We start from the raw sequence: 17787 nt of genomic DNA, 5'->3' as shown, positions 1-17787 counted from the left end.
GCAGCTACAGCAGGACATCAGCGTCCACGATAGGCATTGCACTGACTACTAGTATAATTGCAGTTGATTCCGCCTTATATGCTGGCAGTCACCATTGAACGTAGTCAACCAGTGCACAGAGCTACCATACTAGTGTTGCACGTTAGTACAAGACACACTGGGCTGCACCTTAAAGGTTGTTGAGTCAGTCTTGAAAGCGTTGTATACCATTTAGAGGAAATATAGGGCTTGTGGTATTAGCAGTTTCTGAGTAGTTCATTCTGCTAAAGATATTTGAGAGACTTATCTTAATTCAGCGATTTCGCAGCTGCAGTCGTCGCCCCAGCAGTATCGACGGAGCCAGCACGCTGGTAGACGGTATTGTAAAACTTGCAGTAGCGGCACTAAAGTTCAGAAATCGTTGTTGGATCGTGTTTTGCTTACGATTCGTTATTGGGTATTTGTCGTTTTGCATGTTGTTTGGTTTGTTTCTTGGTGGTGGTGTCCGAAGTATGTATTATTTCAGACACAAAAGAGATTATAGGAACGCAGTCAGATCGCATTTACCATTTGCTTATCCAGGGGCATAATTAAATCTAACTTCGCATCAACTTAACATTGAGATTATAGGAACACAGTCAGATCGCATTTACCATTTGCTTATCCAAGGGCGTAATTAAATCTAACTTCGCATCAACTTAACATTAAGAGTTGAGAGCCAATCTTACCCGTGTAGTATATCTAAGAACAGTGTACAATTTGTTTAATTTGTTTTCATTCATGATTTGTTCAATATGATCTAATTTCTATCGTGGGATAATTTACAATAAATACAAGTTATTTACAAAATCGCTTTTGATTCAGTAGTTGGTGGTGGTTGGCAGTCACTGTCACAGTAAGATATCTTATTCATGTTTAATTTCGTCTACTACCCCACAAGGAACCCCTACAACCATGTCTTCTTCTTCTTAATTGGCAGCAGAGGAGTGTACCGAATGTGGTGCAACCAACGACAACGCCGATTTCACATCCTCTTTTCAGAAGAGTCCGGTTTCTGCGTAGAACATCACAATGGATGTACCTGTGGGTGGAGGTTTCGAGGAAAACTAACGTTGTCAAACTGCAGTCGTCATCCTCGTCCTGGCCCAGCACCAGATATGATGATATATGGTGCGACTAATTATGTGATACTATCACCACTGGTTCGTATATTCGGTAATTCAGACAGCAGCATTTACGGCAGGTTACTTCGAGGTCTTCATGACATTATCGTTCAACGAGATAAGGCAGGGCCGCTGCTCGCCGTGCTGTACTGACTTATCTATATATGAAGGATCTTTGACCGCTGCCCTGGCCACCACATTCTCCACATCTCTCACCTATTCAGTACATCTGGTCATTCGTTGTCGAGAGTCCATCTCGCCACCACATTGTTGACCACTATGATTCGTGAAGTCTGGCACAAAAGTGAATAGGCATGTAATAACGTACCCTATACGGATCCAAAAAACCAACAAATTTAACCATTTATTCTCTTTTTATACTTCGCACTCACATAAGTAAGTTTGCGATATTCTGGTGTTGTAGTTTTATTGGCCAGCACTGTAGAATACACTGAAGTGTCAAAGATCATGGGGTACCTAGCAATATCGTGTCGGACCTCCTTTTGCCAGCATAGTGCAGCAACTCGACGTGGCAGGGAATCAACAAGCCGCTGTAACTCTTCTGCATAAATATTGAGCCATACTGTATCTATAGCCGTCCTTAATTGCTAAAGTGTTGCTGGTGCAGGATTTTGTGAACGAACAGACCTCTCGATTATGTGCTATTAATGTTTGATGAGATTCATTTCGAGCGATCTGGGTGTACAAATCATTCGCTCGACTTGTCCCCAATGGTTTTCAAACCAATCGCGAACAATTTTGGCCCAGTGATATGGCGCATTGTCATCTATAAACAGTCCATCGGTGTTCGGCAACATTAAGTCCATGAATTGCTGCAAACGTTCTCCAAATAGACGAACATAAGCATTTCCAGTTAACGGAGCAACCGCCGGCCTCAACAATGCCTTGTTGACAACTTGGGTCCATGGTTTCGTGGGGGCTGCGCCACACTCGAACTCTGCCATGAAGTCTTACCAGCTGAAATCGGAACTCATCTGATCAGGCCACGGTTTCCCAGTCGTCTAGGCTCCAACTGACTGGTCACGAGCGCAGAAGAGGCGCTGTAGGCGATGTCATTCTGTTATTAAAAGCGCTCGCGTCAGTTGGTTGCTTCTATAGCCCATTAACGCCAAACTTCCTGGCAGTGTCCTAAGGGATACGTTTCTCGTACGTCCCACATTGATTTCTGCGTATTTCACACGCTGTTGCTTGTCTGTTCGCACTGACATCTCTAAGCAAACGCTTCTGATCTCGGTCGTAGGCCGACGGCCACTGTGTTGTGCGTGGTGAGAGGAAATACCTGAAATTTGGTACTCTAGGCGCACTCTTGATACTGTGGCTCTCTGAATATTGAATTCACTAACACTTTACCGAAATAGAATGTCCCATGGGTGGAGCTCCAACTGCCATTGCGCATTAGAAGTCTTTTAACTCCCGTCGTGAGGCCATAATCAAGTTTATTTTTCATATGAACCATCTTATTACAAATGACAGCCCCGCCAGTGCACTGCCCGCTTGCACCTTGCGCACTCGATACTACCGCCATCTTTATATGTGAATTCCACTGTTGCACGACTTTTGTCGCCTCACCGTACTGTAAATGGTTAGAATCACATTATTTGCTTAAAACTCGTTATGAAATGTTTATATCCACTTGCAATTGTCCTACATAACCGCAAGTGTTGCTGCGTTCCTAGTCACTCATAATCTGACGTACGAAAAATCTATAATGCGGACTGGGCATTCCTTTCTCCGTATTTATTTTTCATGAATGAACAGCCAACGAACTGAGCGTGAATAAAGCGTTCGCTACACATTTCAGCGGTTGCGAGTATAAAAATTTTTACGTTCCAAGCACCAAAAATATTTCATTCACTTTAAATGCCAGGCGAGTTTTACGAGGAGGAAAAATGTGGAAATTTCATGCGCTTTCATGTTCACTCAAACAGTCGCTGTAGTGGTGAACACGGCGTTTCTCGTGCCTCACATTAAATCTGAATACCATGTATTGTTTGGCGGGAAGGACTAATTGCATACTGCTACGAGTGAGCCTAGCATTCGTTACCTAAATGTGTTCAGTTACATGCTATACGTCACGAATATATCTGGAAGAGTTTGGTTTCTTTTTTTGAAACATACACAACGGAGAACTGAATTAAATTCGCTTGAAACATAAAAAAAAAAGTTTCTGGAGGAACAGAATGAAGGACAGGGCTGAAAGTTATTTTGACGACAAGTCCTTTGAAACTGAATAATAGCGCGGCCTGGGCCAGGTTAGGGCAAGAAGTCGACCTCGGTCCCTCCAAAGGAAGTATTCTACTAAGTTACATGAATTAAAGAGGCCACGAGGAAAATAATTATCGTGGTTTAAAGGCAAATATAGAGCCCAAGTCAATGAGTGAGAGCAATGAATGGTGATCAGTTTCAAAAATAATTCAACCATTAGTGCAATCGCAAATGATCGAAAGCCCAATACACCCTAAAAAGAGAAACTACGGGGTAATTACCCGATTAGGGCAGAAATCGGTACATGTGATATATATGTACAGCTAAGCAAACGATTAAAGTTTCAGAAAAATTCGATGATGATTTATTCAAGACTTTTTCACAAATTCAGCTAGTCAACAACGCATTGGTACACCTCCTGTCCTTATGCAGGCAGTTATTCGGCATGACATTGGCTGACAGAGTTGTGGAACTTCCTGCTGAGGCGATATCGTGCCAAATTCTCTCCAAACGGCGTGTTATATCGTCAAAATTCCGAGCTGGTAGGACGACCCTGCCGATATAGCTCCAAATGTTCTCAGCTGGGGAGAGATCCGGCCTCCTTGCTGGTCAAGGTTGGGTTTGGCTAACACGAAGACAAGCAGCAGAAACTCCCCTTGGCAGTCATTACCTTGCGGATCTACAATCCCAGACTGGCGTCTCCAGGCACGTCTTCACTGGTCATTTGGGCTCAGTTCGAATCGGGACTCGTCACTGAAGATATTTTTACTCCAGTCAAAAAGAGTCCAGGCCAAAGACGTATCTGGAGATACTCTGGACAGCGGTGCCCTGACTGTCGCTCGCACACGACCCGACAGACGGCAGTGATGGTCTGGGGCCATTTCTTTTCGTAGCAGGAGCCCTTTGATTGTCAGCCTTGGCACCCTGACAGCGCAGCGGTACGTCAACGATATTCTAAACCCCGATTTGTTAGCCTTCATGGCAAGCCATCCTGGGCTTACATTTCAGCAAGATAATGCCCATCCGCACACGGCGAGAGGTCCTACTGCTTGTCTTCGAGCCTGCCAAAACCCAACCTTGGACAGCAATGTCGACAGATTTCTTCCCAATTGAGAACGTTTGGAGGATTATGGGCAGGGCCCTCCAAACCGCTCGGGATTTTCACGAAACCACTGAGCTTGTCGGATAGAGTTTCGCACGATATCCCTCCCTAGGACATCCTACAACTCTGTCAATCAGTGCCATGTCGAAAAAGGGCTTGAATAAGCGCCGGAGGTGGATCAACGCATTATTAACTTGCTTAATTTATGAAGCTCTTTCTCTTGTAAAAGTCATCAAATTTTTCTGAAATTGTGGTCTTATTTTCTATGTACATTTACATCACATGTATCGAACTGTCCCATTCGGGTAATTCCTTCGTGGTGCGTGCTTTTTTGTGTTGGATTGTATTACCTGATGATTCGGAATAAACATAGATTACATAACTGAGCTCGAATTTTATCTATTTTCCGTTAAAACTATTTAATACAGCAGTTTCCAACCAACTTCTCTTGGTTCATACCTAATATACTAATAACACTCTGGACACAAAACGGTGGTAACTTCACCGGCCACTGTGGCCGAGCGGCTCTAGGCGCTTCAGCACGGAGCCGCGCAGCAGCTACGTTCGCCGGTTCGAATCCTGCCTCGGGCCTGGATGTGTGGTGTCCACAGGTTAATTAAGTTCAAGTAGTTCTAAGTCTACGGGTCTGATGACCTCAGATGTTAAGTCCCATAGTGCTTAGAGCCATTTGCACCATTTTGTGGTAACTTCTTCTTCGTATGCTTTTCATTAACTTTGAAACTCGTTGTTCTGTTGTGCTTGACCGAATTGGAGGCGAAATCTCCAGATAACGTAAATGCAGCTCTTCTTTCATCTTCCAACCTAGTGCCGTCTCACATAAATTCATCAATCTGAAAACAAAAGAAGTATAAATGGATAACAGTTTTTTAAAATACACTACTAACCATTAAAATTGCTACACCACGAAGATCACGTGCTACACACGCGAAATTTAAGCGGCAGGAAAAAGATGCTGTGGTATGCAAATGATTAGCTTTTCAGAGCATTCACACAAGGTTGGCGCCGGTGACGACACCTACAACGGGCTAACATGAGGAAAGTTTCCAACCGATTTCTCATACACAAACAGCAGTTGACCGGCGTAGCCTGGTGAAACGTTGTTGTGATGCCTCGTGTAAGGAGGAGAAATGCGTACCATCACGTTTACGGCTTTAATAAAGGTTGGATTGTAGCCTATCGCAAATGCAGTTGATCGTATCGCCGTTTGAAGCGTTTCCGGACACATGTCCACATAACATATTTTCTTTCTTTGTGTGTGAGGAATGTTTCCTGAAAGTTTGGCCGTACCTTTTTGTAACAACCTGTATGTTAAGTTAATATGTCCCCAACAGTACAGGTGTAAAAGTAATTTGAATTGTCATGTGGCTCTAGATGCCCCGTTGCCTTTCGCTGCGAGATGAATTAGTATAATGGCAGTTGATGGATTATTTAGGAAGTGAATGTTATCGAAACATAATGAAATGTGTCGGGGTGTAACCTGTGAGACATTTAATTTTTGTTGACCGGCCGCCGACCATCGTTTCGTCCTGTTAACGGCGTAAGGTCAAGCTGTGAGAAGAAGTCAGCCAATCGCACGCTGACTGGTCCTGCCTCCAGGACGACAACGCTACAGCAGCGGCCCCTATGTGGAGAGGAGATAAGCGCCGAGACCGACTGGTGACGGCCCAGTTCAATAGCAGCTTTAAGCTAGCGACTTCGATAGCAGTGTCAACGGTAGTCACTTCGCTTGCATTCTCTATGTAGCACAGACTTAGGATTGTCTACACTGAAGAAGATTGATTATTTTGTATGTCGCCTTTTGCTTGCGACACATCTGTGTAATTGCCAAAGTTAAGTATTGTATCTTTTCTTATTGTAATAAAACTCATTAATAAATCTTGTTTGACTGTTTGTCTATCTATCTAAACACTACACGTCCCATTAGCACAGGTGGGTAGTCGGCAAGCACCGTTTGAGAGGATTAACTTTTCGGTGAACTGGGAACGCCTAGCTAGCGCAGCTGTCTTAAAGTCTATAGTGCATCCGCGAAGCCGCGAAATTTTTCAAGAGCGTGACTCCCGACTGGAGACGACCACACACAGGATAGATGGGAGCGACCGTATGTTAGGCTGTGAACAGCGAGCGCCTCTGGGCTGCCCAGCATGGTAAGATCTGTACATGACGTGGAAAATCCGTAACACCACCGATATGCGGCAATTTTTTAGTCTGCCGCCCTCTTGTAGGCGCCGCTAGTTAGGAACTGTACACGTGGATTTATCGCAGGAAAACCAGGCCGCATTCTGAGTGGGCGGCATTTGCAAGTTCTGGAAACAGAATTCTACTATTCGACGGAGCCCGCAGCTTCCTGAAGCAGCGATCTTCCACCACTTGCTTAACGTAATAAAAATGATAGCATTGGCTAGAGGAATAACAAAAATCAGCTTAATAATAGAGCAGTGTTGGAGACATGGGACCTCAGTGGCCGTGGTTAACACAATCATTCAGATTTACCTACGCGTAATTTTGGCGGCACTCCGAGTGAAAGTTTAACGGAGAGAGAGTTTTAGTGTGATTCAGGCTTCGGCAATTGTTCGGCTTCTGTAGTGAGAGTTACGAATTCGGATTCTGTTTGTAGATTCAGCTTCGAGATTTAATCGTATACCGGGTTAGCATTTGAGAGCTGAGCGTCGGCCATATACAGCCCATCACCTACTGTAGCGCCAGCTCGATGCCAAGATTATCGTAAAGAGGGGAATTCACGCAGCAATGAGGTGAGGCAGTAGCAATGATACGGGAATAGACGGTTTTTTATACTTCACGCAACTAGGGACTTTAATCGATAACGCTTTGGGAGTTCATAACCTAACACGGTTTTGCAGTTTGGTTTTTATCCCTGCTTGTTTCTCACTTATCTTAATCGATCCACCCATCACGACCTATGCGAACCCATGTTTTAAATACTGTTAGGTCCACTCCAAGTTTAATTTCCAGAGTAATCTTCCAGCCTTCCAAATGGTATCCTTTCGAACACAATATTGTAAAGATAATTAACTGCACACGTTTTGATTCGGTCCACCATTCACCTCCAGCTTGTGAGATAGATTTTCATTTTCATGTCCTATGTAGCTTCACAGTAAGTCAGAATTTGTTATAAACCATGATTTTAATGAATTAAATCATGAAGTAGATACAAGTCCAGTATTATTAATTTCAAACAACACTCACAGCTGCGATTCATTTGTCCGGTTCGTACACCTGTACCGTTTCCTTGCACATATACCATTATCATGCATCTGAAACGTAGTGGTGTGATCTGCTTATCGAGAGAGAATACTTTCTACAGATAACTGGAACAATAGATGCATGGTGGTCATAAGCAGTCAGAAAAGCTTGTAATGGTGTTCCTGGGTGGGCTGTGATAAGAAATAATATTTAAAAAAAAATTCAATACGTTGTGCCGTTTCGGAGTTAATTAGCACTAAAGTTTGTCTCTGCGCGGTGTAGCCGCGCGGTTAGACACGCAATGTCACTGGTTGCGCGGTCCCTCCCGCCGGAGTTTCGAGTCCTCCCTCGAGCATGGGTGTGTGTGTATGTGTGTTGTTATTAGCATAAGTTAGTTTGAGTAGTGTGTAAGACTAGGGATCGATGACCTCAGCAGTTAGGTCCCTTAGGAATTCACACACACACACACACACACACACAATGTTTGTCAATCAGTCTGTTGTACGTGCAAATTCAAGCAACCAGCCAGATACAGTTTGTGTCAGTTATTCTCACAGCGCAGATCATAGAGCACGGGACTGTTCGGAATTTGGCTTGGATTCTATCCTTAATTGTGACACAAGTCCAATCTTTGTATCGCTCTCTTCTTTGGTCTTAGGAAACCAAACGAAGAACACGTTTGATGACACCACACCTGTCGGGGCGCTTGTATTTCCGCACGCAACAGCCTAATTGTCTAAGCTGTTGCTAATATACTCGAAAAAGGCGCAACGTGTCGAATCTTTTTTCATAAAAATTATTTCCTGACCACCCTTTATACGTATAGCCTTAAACATAGTGGCATCTTGCAATAGAGTGGATTTTTGAGTACTCTACATTAAGCATGACGTGATTCTGCAATTCAGTTTTTCAGATGAATGCTGCCTGTTACCGAAATTTCATTAGCTTTTTGTCGCTGCTAGGAAGATTAACTCCTAAACAGAGGAAACAATTTTCACTCTGCAGCAGAGGGCACGTCTCTTCCACTGCTAAATTTCAGGCTTCTCGCAGCATATTAGGCGATGATGTATAGAAACCCATACCACGTTATAGCGAATACCATTTGGCAACGCGATAAGCCATATTTTATTTAGCTTCCTGTTTGTGATAATCTTTTGGCGTGCCATAGAGATAGCGCATTTGATCAGAGGTTTTTGGATATTTGCCCTCATCTTTTTCCATTCCTTGCAGTTATTCTCAGTTTCAACTTTGCTTTGGCATATTGCATTGTATATCTTCATAGTTGGATTTTCTGCAATTGATATTTCTGTATAACTATATGAAGAATATGCTTAGGCGTCGAAGATGAAGACTGATGCGGAGGTTCTCTGCTTGGTGGGTCTGCGAGCTATCCAGAGCCACCCTCATTGCTTTATTTCCGCCAGTACCACTGTCCAACCTTCCCGGCTGAGCGAGAAAGAAACCCCTGTCCTGTGGTTAAGACATTTCTCAGCAGAATCCTTCCTTCAGGCAGTGGTAGACCTGCAAGGTATGCATGAGAACTTCTGTAAAGTTTGGAAGGGAGGACAGGGTTACTGGTGAAAATAAAGCTGTGAGGGTCGGTCGTGAGTCTTGCCTTTGCGAAAGGCAAAGTTTGCAGGTTTGAGTCCCGGTCTGGCAAACGTTTTTCACCTGCCAGACAGTAAGTAATTAGCACCTGTGCCAAAATCATCATGATAACGGCTACTTAGACAGTTATATTAAATCCAGTTACTTTCCGTTGACAATAACGGTATATTAACAGAAATGTACTTATAAACCGAGGGTGTCCCAAAAAAGGACACCGACAAGCTTTAGGGACAAGTTCCTTATAACTAAACAGGAAGCAATTTCTGGTAAACAAGAGCGCTAAAGCGCATATCTTAAGAGATATGGGCACTTTTCCATCTTCGAGACTATGAAACGTTTTTTCTGCTGCAGGATTTTTGCTTTTCATATTTTTGGGGGAGGTAACATGGACCAAAACAAGAAACAAATGCCTGTAAACATTGGCTTTAAAAAGTATGAGTACTTGTTCACTGGAAGAGATGTTTTTCACATTAACGAAGATGAACAAGTGCTCATAGCTCTTAAAATATGTATTTTAGACGACATGTTTACTACACATTTTTTCTTGTTTCGGTCAGTACTTCTCCTCCCAAAATATGGAAAACAAAGACCTTGCAGTAGATTAGATATGTTTCATAGTATCGAAGATAAACAAGTGGTCATACGTCTTAAGGTATGTTGGAGCCCATGTTTACTAGACTTTTTTACTTACTTTTGTTCAAAATGTTCAAATGTGAGTGAAATCCTATGGGACTTAACTGCTAAGGTCATCAGTGCCTAAGCTTAGACACTACTTAAAATAAATTATCCTAAGGATAAACACACACACCCATGCCCGAGGGAGGACTCGAACCTCCGCCGGGACCGGCCGCACAGTCTATGACTGCAGCGCATGAGACCGCTCGGCTAATCACGAGCGGCTTACTTACTATTGTCTAAGGAACTTGTCTATAAAGTTTGTCGGTGTTTCTTTGGGAACACATTTATCGAACGCTACCAAACTGATACACCCTGCCATTGGGATACGTTGATTAAAATTTCATCCTTATGTGAGTGGATATTGGGGACAGAAAATAGTCATTCTTAAAGATAGTTCGATTAAGTAATGGCTGTTGGGTGTGTCTAAAGTGACTGAAACTTTTCTGGTGGAGATCGCAACAGAAAAAAACCCAGAGGACATGTAACTGCAGCTAGTAGCCATCTTACAGACTTCGGGGAAGCTCGAAAGATAGCATAGCGACAGGCGACACAGACAATGTCTGTAAAGCAGCGACTGCAGAACGAGTGGTGACGAGATGGGCTCATGCAACAGTATCATCATAACTGATGCTATGGCGAGCTGTTGGCTATGACTACAGAGGTTGAATGCTCGCCAGTATGTTTCAAGAATGGTAGTCTCTGTTCCATACTCTTCATGACCAGATTACCAAACGACAAATTCTAGCAGGGTAAGGGAAGTCTCCACACTGCTGTTCACGCCGCAGATAGCTTAAGCAATCAACGGACCCTGATTTGTCATCCGTAGAGCATGCCTGTGATGCGATTGTAAGGTGTATACTACTTTAGCGGTCTCTAGCAAGCGGTCTTCATAAACTAACACTGCACGTACCGAAAGATATTCGTCAATATAACATTTGGAGGGTATTTGCTTCCACGGAACTACGTATACAAAAGTTTATTCGTGACTGTGGTATCTCAACTCATACAGATATTGATGATAATGGACGTCAGTGCCCTGTGAAATGACGCAATGAAAGTTTAGTCATGTAACACCAGTTACGTGATGATCATCTAAACCAACATTTACACCACTGGCCATTACAATTGCTACACCACGAAGATGAAGTGCTACAGACGCGAAATTTAACCGACAGGAAGAAGATGCTGTGATATGCAAATGATTAGCTTTTCAGAGAATTCACACAAGGTTGGTGCCGGTGGCGACACCTACAACGTGCTGACATGAGGAAAGTTTCCATTCGATTTCTCATAGACAAACAGCAATTGACCGGCGTTCCCTGCGAAACGTTGTTGTGATGCCTCGTGTAAGGAGGAGAAATGCGTACCATCACGTTCCCGACTTTGATAAAGATGGGATTCTAGCCTATGGCGATTGCGGTGTATCATATCGCGACATTGCTGCTCGCTTTGGTCGAGATCCAATGACTGTTAGCAGAATATGGAATCGGTGGGTTCAGGAGAGTAATACGGAACGCCATGCTGGATCCCAAAGGCCTCGTATCACTAGCAGTCGACATGACAGGCATCTTATCCGCATGGCTGTAACGGATCGTGCAGACACGTCTCGATCCCTGAGTCAACAGATGGGGACGTTAGGAAGACAACAACCATCTGCGCGAACAGTTCGACAATGTTTGCAGCAGCATGGACTATCAGCTCGGAGACCATGGCTGCGGTTACCCTTGACGCTGCATAACAGACAGGAGTGCCTGCGATGGTGTACTCAACCACGAACCTGAGTGCACGAATGGCAAAACGTTATTTTTTTGGATGAATCCAGGTTCTCTTTACAGCATCATGATGGTCGCATCCGTGTTTGGTGACATCGCGGTGAACGCACACTGGAAGCGTGTATTCGTCATCTCCATACTGGCGTATCACCCAGCGTGATGGTACGGGATGCCATTGATTACGCGTCTCGGTCACCTCCTGTTCGCATTGATGGCACTTTGAACAGTGGACATTACATTTCAGATGTGTTACGACCCGTGGCTCTACCCTTCATTCGATCCCTGCGAAACCAAACATTTCAGCAGGATAATGCACCACCGCATGTTGCAGGTCCTGTACGGGCCTATCTGAATACAGAAAATGTTCTACTGCTGCCCTGGCCAGCACATTCTCCAGATCTCTCACCAATTGAAAACGTCTGGTCAATGCTGGTCGAGCAACTGGCTCCTTACAATACGCCAGTCACTACTCTTGATGAACTGTGTTATCGTGTTGAAGCTGAATGGGCAGCTGTACCTGTACACGCCATAAAAGCTGTTTGTCTCAATGTCCAGGCGTATCAAGGCCGTTATTACGGCCAGAGGTCGTTGTTGTGGGTACTGATTTCTCAGGATCTAAGCACCCAAATTGCGTAAAGATGTAATCACACGTCAGTTCTAGTAAAATATATTTGTCCAATGAATACCCGTTTATCATCTGCATTTCTTCTTGGTGTAGCAATTTTAATGGCCAGTACTGTATATATCACACTAATGTTCCATTGTGTAATACTTTTCATTTGGGTCAATATATTTTCTCGAGAGTAATCAACAGTAACTATAGTTTTTCTAGCCATGTCGCGTTATTTGTTCACCTAAACATAATAAAGGTTACAATTTAACATTCTGTAGATATCTAAACTATTTGAAAACCTTCACTAGCGGAGTCAGACAAGAACTGAACAAATAATCTTTTCAGTAAATGAAACAAGTCATAATTATCGTTGACTGTTCAATGCCACAAGTACACATGCCAACCATTCGCAAATTATGATTGGCGCAAGAATTATTGCACTTCGTAAATACGTGGAAATATCCTTTTCTGATCACTCTGCCTATCACGTCACTATGACAAACACGACAGAAAGTGTATTCAGAAACAGGTATACACGGAAATTGCGTCTCATACTAGATGTAACATGTTTGTAGCTGAAAATCAAATGTTTGTGACAACAACTGACAACTACGCACGAGCAGTACGATGTGTGTTTCAAATGGTGGATGCATTAGGGAATACCGAGTACAAAATGGCTCTGAGCACTATGGGACTTAACTTCTAAGGTCATCAGTCCCCTAGAACTTAGAACTACTTAAACCTAACAAACCTAAGGACATCACAAACTTCCAAGCCCGAGGCAGGATTCGAACCTGCGACCGTAGCAGTCGCGCGGTTCCGGACTGAGCGCCTAGAACCACGGGACCAGCGCGGCCGGCTCATTAGGGAATACCGATTACAGTCAGATACATAAAGTACAACGCGAGGGAGCAGATGGGTTGGTGGCGACTTACTTCGTGGCCAATCTTAAGCTAAAACTGTATGGTTTATAGACAGTATCACAGTTATCAAACAATTATCGGTATTTTTTAGGCACAACAGGCCACGATTAGAAAGCCGCGAAATCAGACCTAGAGAGATTGCGAACTGCTGCCAACAGTCCACCACTGCCGATTCCGTAGTAAAGGAATTATCCACTGCTAGCAGCCATCTCACAGGCTCTTTATATTCTCTTCGAAAACTTTTCGTGGAGCTAAATACTTCCATTTGCTCCTTACTATCTGTCCACTACCGGAACCTCAACGTCCCTTTTTCTCCTTTCTCCACCACTTAACCTTGTGGTCGTATAACTCCTTTTGAAATCCTCCCACTCGCTTTTCTTTAACCCATGGTACACATCATCGATTTGTTCGCACCAGTTTGCAGTCCCTGACAACTCATTTTCGCAAACTGTATCACTATTTAAACTGCTGTCGGCGCTTTCTCCCTCGCCTACGAACATTTTCACGTTTTCTCTTGCCACGGTGTCGTTACCTACCGAAGCGGGTTCATTGTAGTCTACTGTGACGCCCTCATCCTTTTCTGCTGCCGTTAAATGCAGCTTCCATACCGACGGCTGACGATCTGATTTATTCGCTACTGGTGGGCGCTCTGTCCGCCAGCTAGTATTGGTTTCATTGCCTGCCTCCCGTGACTCATTCCAGGGCACACCTGTCGCTCAGCATGCAGCGGTCTGCGGTGCTTCGCAGTCGCTCTCTCGTGTAGAGAGCAAATTGAGACGCGTATAGCACGTGTGACGTGACACGACACTACAGCGCGCCGCGCACGTTCCGCACATGTCGCGCTGGTCCAACGCATACTGCGAAGCATACACGTACTTCGCAAGCGCCGATTGGTGACGCTCTGCGCTGACAACCAAAGCGCGTGCACCCTATTATCTTTCTCAAACGATTTTACGGAAACTATTCACTGAAAATATTTGTTTTTGCCTTACTTGTAGCGTCATGTGTCAGCTTCGTGGTGAAGTGCCCATCATCTCGCTAACAGTCATGCTTATTATGATATACACATCTTAGTAAGACACTACGCAAAACTCGAGAAGTTTGCAATGAGAAATAGGGGTTACTACGATTTTGCGTTTGGTGCGTATTACACCATATGTTGCTACGTATGAAATTTAGTTAACATGTTGAATTTTTCTTTACACTTGGGAGGAGGTCTCCATCTGTCTCCGATCTCGAGAAAATGGACCCATGTAGCATATTCACTCCAGATCGTTTGCCCACGGGAATGAAATATACTTATATTAGAACAAATAAGCCCTCGGTCACAAATATTAAGTCAAAATTGATCAGGTTTCGACGCTACTATGAGCGTCGTCTTCAGAATTAGACTAACTGTTCTAAAACAGGTATATAATATATTAATAAAATTAAAGTTTGTATGACTGGAAAAGATGCAGTACTTACAAGTCACATGTTAAAAAATATCTAAGCCGGAAAGGCGACGTCATGAATAGTTGTCAGATGGCGAGCCGCTAAGGGCTGCTCGTGTTGTGAACAAGGGTTGCAACAAGACTGAGGTGTCCACTTTAGAAAGTGTGGGCAAGTAAACATGGTGTTGCTACGAGCGCCATCTAGTAGCCGCGGAAACAACTAGGCTACTGTACATTCAAAATTAGACACATGAAATTGTGATGCAGCTGATTCAGGCATAACGTAAACACTAATACTTATCTGCTTTAAATAGAGATACATTTTGTAACGTAAAAAAACGTTAGTTATGACACACAAGAAAACAGCAAGGATGTGACAGGAAAACAACATTTCGGTAAACTGCATGAGGAAATCTGAATCAAAGATCAAGCAATGGCTTTATACAGTCGAAAAAGTTTTTATTTCGCAACTGCAGCTGTTCGTTGAGAATGAGGCCATCATGACGAGAGAGATGTTTGAAAATCTCCAATTCCTCTAAGACATCTAACCTACGCCCCTTTTTTTCGGTATGCAGAATATTGTTATCGCCTATGGCTTTAAGCACGTGTCCAGTAATTAAGAGATGATCGACAAAGGATGAATTTAGGGGACTGGTACCGTTCTTTCTCAAAAGATGTTCTTTATATCTGATGGTGAAAGCACGTCCAGTTTGCCCTATATAATAGGAGGAGCAGGTATCGCAGATGAAATTATAAACGCCAGAACTTTCTGTAGGGGAGCGAATGGATTTCAAATTATGAATGAAGTTTGTCTTTAGATTATTATTAGTAGAGAAGGCAACATTGCAGTTGTATTTGTTGCGAAGCATGCGCTGAATCTGATAGGAAATGGGTCCTATGAAAGGAATAGGAAAACGTTTTTTTGGGTTAATTTCAGTGCATAAGGTGTTGAGCGTGGTAGTTCTTGCAGTTTTCTTTTTTAGGATATCGTCCACTATGTTAGGCGTATATTCATTATTGACTGCTATGGTATACTTACATCTCTCGTATCTCCTAAACCGCTCGAGACATCTAAACGAGATTTTGGGGAATTACGGCACACAAGGAGGAGGGTACTTTGCCAGCTTGTCTATGACGATATATCAGTAGTTACACTACCCTTTTTATTTATTTCATTCCAGTGACTGTAATTTTTAAGAGTTATCCGCATCTACTGAGTCTAGAGTTTCCTAGTATGAAAGTAAACATAACATTTCTTCTCTTATGTTCCACAAACCGTCACAATGAGGGTTTTCGTAGCTGTTTAGCTCTCTGGTCGCCAATTACTTGTTTAATGAGACACTCTGTTACAGAATTCTGTCACAGTAGCTGCTGTAAAACTGGGTTTGTGCAAATTATATTGTGTTTTCGCAAAATAAGTACTCTCAAACCTGTCAACAAGGTAAATGTGGCCGTTACTCGTAAGTGGTGATGGTTCTTCGAATGAGAAAAGGTTAAAAATTCACGCAAAAATAAATCACCAGTTCTGTTGGAATTTTGGTTGAATCCCATTACCCATCGTATTTTTAACACTGAGCGACTGGAATGGAAACTTACCAAATAATTTAATTCCTTTTCTTCATCTGAGCAGTACCAAAGTAATGACGAGCGTACCCTTCAGGCTGAATGAGACGTACATCCCTGATGCTGGTTACTCACCTGCGCCTTGCCAAACTGACAATGCGTGATTCGTGAATAAAATAGTTGTTATTGATAAAAGTAAACAACTGATACATGGCACAACACAACAGTCAGTGTATCGTCAGCAGCTGAGAATAATACGAGTGACAGGAATACGGAAGCTAGCCAAGTGTGAGAGGAAGAGTTCACGTCGTTCGAAAAAAAATTGTCATGAAACTAGATCCGCCTTTGGGAGCAATACATTTCAACGAAATAAATATATCAAATCACCACTTTCTTTCAGGATACTCATACTTATGGAATAATACCGACGACTGCTTCCATTGTGTAGCCTGTTGTGTAGTTAGTTTATTAGTGCTGATAGCGTGTATGCAACCACTGAAATATTTTTTCTCGTCAAAACGAGCAGATTAAAACATCGTTATTCATGAGGGCTTCTCGACTGTTTCTGGCTTGCAGTGTAAATGTGATGTCCACATTTACGTAGTATAATGTCCCTTATTAGACCCATATCCACATAATGATAGTGAAATATATGTACTTCATATCTCGGACACTTTTTACCAGAAGCACAAAGGGTTCATACCTGCGGAAGTTACGCCTATCAGACTTTTTGTAACACGTCGTAGAGATACGTCAGCATAACCGGCAGCAGGTAGATAATCTTGTTTTACTTTCCTGCCTTGTTTCTAGATCACATGATTTTGTGATATTCACTACCCTAACGATAAATCGTCTGTCCCTTCTTACGATCTGAAAACACTGTAGAGGCAGAAGATATATTTCCAGTGGCTAATGGCTCATCGGTTATTGAACTGTACATTCTTATTGACAAAGAATAAACAAAACTAAAAGTATACAGATACATGTAACTGAAAACTATTGTTAACTAACGAAAAGATATGGAGCGTTTAAACGGCGAAAAACGAAACACTTGCGAGGTGCCGGGGCTAGCAGTGTATTTAACACTAAATTCTTCTAGAATCTTGATATGGAAATGATGCTCGAAGCCCCCCCCTTTTCTAACTCCGACTTTTGCTGTTGCACATGGATTAAGAAGAAACGCGAACTGACTGTAATCGACCCTGCAAGTGGAGTAGACAAGAGTTTGGCACCTGCAATAATTTAATTTAATAGAAATTAATTAGATAAAGGAACGTTTCATTAACGTAGTGAGAAATGAAAGGGTTGCTCTACGGATTAACAGCATGAAAGTTCTGTCCAAAATAACAATTTGATTTATTATGACTAAATTCAAAATAATGAACGAAACACACGAAACAATTACAAATCATCAAATTGGATACTCAAATAAATGCTGTGAATGTGAGGTTGTCCATAAACTAGATTGTGACATTTATGACTAAGTGGTATGTGGAGCCAATTCC

This window comes from Schistocerca cancellata, chromosome 4 (assembly GCF_023864275.1).
Source record: "Schistocerca cancellata isolate TAMUIC-IGC-003103 chromosome 4, iqSchCanc2.1, whole genome shotgun sequence".
Taxonomy (NCBI): Eukaryota; Metazoa; Arthropoda; class Insecta; order Orthoptera; family Acrididae; genus Schistocerca; species Schistocerca cancellata.
This window is presented reverse-complemented; position numbering follows the sequence as displayed.